Raw genomic sequence first — 3,567 nt, forward strand, 5'->3', positions numbered from 1 at the left:
TGCTAGCCTGCCCTTTGATCCTTACCCATAAGCTCTCGACTCGCTCTTCATCCACCCCTAGGCACAGCTCVRYMCRTTCCAGTTGCTCTCTCACATAAAGAGCAACTCCACCACCTCGCTTTCCTGGCCTGTCTTTCCTAAAAAGCAGGTAGCCATCCATGACAGCACTCCAGTCATGCGAGCTATCCCACCATGTCTCYGTAACTGCAATGAGATCACGGCCCTGCGACTGCACACAGATCTCTAGTTCTTCCTGTTTATTCCCCTTGCTGCATGCATTGGTGTACAGGCGTTTCAGAGAGGTGATCGAGCATGCAGGTTTCCCAGGAGGGATACAAGAGGATCCTCCATAGCCACATCCCATGCKCACTTCCCTGGCTGCATTCACCTGCTGGAGGCGTCCCGACTTGAGCTGTCTTTTGCCAACTACCCTGGCACTATAACTCTCCCCTTCCCCCATCTTTCCCAGTTTAAAGCCCTCCTTACCAGGTTGGCCAACCTGTTGGCAGACACGCGTGCCCCACTTAGTGAGGTGGATCCCATCTCTCCCAAACGGTCGTCGATCTTCAAACAGGGTCCCATAGTTGTAGAAACCAAAACCCTGTTGCCAACACCAGCGGCGCAGCCAGTTGTTAACTTGGAAAATCTGTCTCCTCCTCCTCTCATCCATCCCCCTCACTGGCAGGATTGAGGAGAAAAGGGCCTATTACCTTATACTATTATCTGCATGTTACATGTGCTGGGCTTTGTATATTTGATATTTCTTTCACACACATATCAGGTTCTTTTAATAGTAGTGCTTTGGAGATGATCTGGCTAAGTGCCACCATCAGCCTCTTGCTAGGTTGTTCTCTGGGGTTCCTGTCATTAAATCTGTATGCATTTTAAGTTCTAAATAGGCTGCTGCTCTCCCCCATAGGAATCAAGGTGAATTGAAGCAATGCCTACTGGAAGAGTAGAAGAAGAAATGCCAGCTGGAAAAGGGGTCTGAAAAGAGAGAAATAGAGATAAAATTATTATGAAATTGAGAAACTGCCTTAGCAACATCCTCATCTGCTGGACAGGAATAGATCCTGGTTGCYTGGTCTTTCAAATGGCTGAACTCCTGAATTAGAGAGTTATGGCTTTCCGTTGGAGAGATGGAATTGACAGGGATGTGCTTTTGAGACACACTAGAAATTAAACATGGATTTTGAAGTTCAGACTCTGTATCCAATAATTATTCCTCCTGCTAAAGGGAAGGTCTTACAAGAGCTTCCCCTGGTGCTTAAGAGGACCTTGGTGGTTTTGTTCCACTGTGACTGTAAAGAGGTTTTAACCAGTAGTTCAGACAGGTGGAGATATTTACTCTTGGGGATTGACTGGAGTTTGCCCGGAGTGGTGAGAGATGAATTAGGAGAGGTACCCTTCCCACCACTTTCACTGCAGTGAGGAAGTCTAGGAAAAGAGAAGAGAGTGCTCCCCCTCAGCCCCCTACAGATCAGGGATGGAGCTAGCAAGCAAGTACTGAGGACAATGCTATGATAAGGGTCTCAGCACCTTCTGCTTTCAGCATCTGTGGTGCCAGAGGCACTGAATTTTTTCCCGGTCATCTAGATTAGTCCCTATCATTTGCTCTGCTGGCTACTGAGTGTCTGAGCAGCATTTCATACCCTACTTGTGGGAGAAAAACAGGAATGCAGGAGCAGAGAGCAGTAAGAGAGCAGAGTCAGATCACTGAAAAGACTGTTGTGGGGCAGGGATACAAGCTACGTAGGAGCTGTGAGAGAAACTTCTGTGAAAAAGAAAATGATAGAGCAGGACCATAGGTGAACTAAAAATGACTGAAGTCAGAGAAATGCAGGGAAGTGTTTAGCTAGATCCTCAGAGATCCAAAGTATGAGTGACACTGAGAAAAATGCATTGCTATGCATATTGATTTAATTCCATGCAGCTTTATGCTGATGGTAACAGTGGGAGAGGTAGTGTAGGTGTTTTTCCTATGTTAAGTATACATTCAGATGTTATTTCAAGCCTTGCAAAGTGTGACTACTAAGGCATTTGACATTCTAAAGGCTTCTCAGCTAAAAAGTATAAATTTTTTTTTCTCCAATTTTATTTCTGAAAACAGAAATGAAAATAAGTCTGAAAAATCAACAAACACAAGATGAAACTTTTTTTCTTCACTTCAAATACTATAATTTTGGGCACACTATCAGAAAAAAAATCCACAATGGTACTTGAGACACTCTTGTACATTTTCTAGCATTGAAAAGTGAAGTTTTATGTCATTCCACACTTTAAAAGCCTGGCAAGAAGWAAGTTAAACTAGCTAAATGTGATTTTTAATATGGTACCTTAAAGTTTCAGCAATATAAACTATTGGTATGTTTTATTCCAGTAGGATGTGATATCATCTCGTAATAAAGTGAATAATTCTGTTAAACTGAAGGGCCTTTCACAGACCAGAGTCAATGCCAGGAATGACAGTTTCTGCAACGTAACACAAGACATTAGTGTGGTTAATTACTATCAGTGTATTTACCATGAAAAAGCTTTAGCTGTGGCCATGCTGTAGAAACAGATCTCATTTTGCTAGACACAAATTATGCAAGTAATACGGATAGACTAAAAGAGCTATTGAAGGGAAGAAACTACAGTATGGCAGCTCTTTTTCTTCTTCTAAACAAGATTTAACTGCTGTTGACAGGGAAAGTATAGGACATCTTTCTAGAGCAGGTCAGTGTAGTAAAACACACTTGTGAAGGGCAAATAACTAGTCTCTTTAAAGTGCTCTATAAAGGCACTTCTACACTCCAGAGATTCATGTTTATGCTATAATACTGCAGGTGTAGATGACCTGAAGAAGAATATTCTCAGTGGAACAAGGGAGCACTGATGCATTTATTTTGTCAGTGATTTTCTGTATTTTCTTTGCTGGGAGTAGAGAGCAATCCCCGAATAAGGGCTTTCTCTATGACAATGCAGCTGTTCTTCTGGTATGTTCCTGCAAGGAATTCATAATCTGGTATTTATGATATCACAGTCTGTTGCACTGGGTTGACTAACCCAGTCATGTCACACGCTCTACGATACGGCTTTCGGAGCAAGAGCAAGCCTCGAAATGAGTAGTATGGCTTCCCTGTTCGCATTCAACAGCTGGTGAAAAAGCTAAAGTAATGAAGACCAAAGTACCGATATATAATGACAAAAACCAACARCCACGGCTGCTCTTCAGACACAAGGGTTCTCAGCAAAGGTGCTAAGGAAGAACTTCATTTTTCCCCTGGAATGCCTGGGCCACTGGAATCAAAACAGGACCAAAAGCAGGCCGTGGCATTGCTGAGACTTAGCTTTGTGGCACAGCAGTGCAAATGAAAATGTGGTGCTATGCTCAGGATGATCGGGTATAACAAAAACTTCTTTCTTGTCCCTAGGGCAGGGTGATCTGACATCACTGAAAATCTGAAATTCGTTAACAGATATATAGAAAATTGAGAGTCAGTCATAAATAGCGGTATCTTCCCTCTTATAATAATTGGGTAATGTCATTTTTGTTTCTGTTTTACAGTCCATTTCAGATTTATA

Source organism: Apteryx rowi, unplaced genomic scaffold (genome assembly GCF_003343035.1).
Source record: "Apteryx rowi isolate R43461 unplaced genomic scaffold, aptRow1 scaffold_196, whole genome shotgun sequence".
In the NCBI taxonomy this organism is placed as follows: Eukaryota; Metazoa; Chordata; class Aves; order Apterygiformes; family Apterygidae; genus Apteryx; species Apteryx rowi.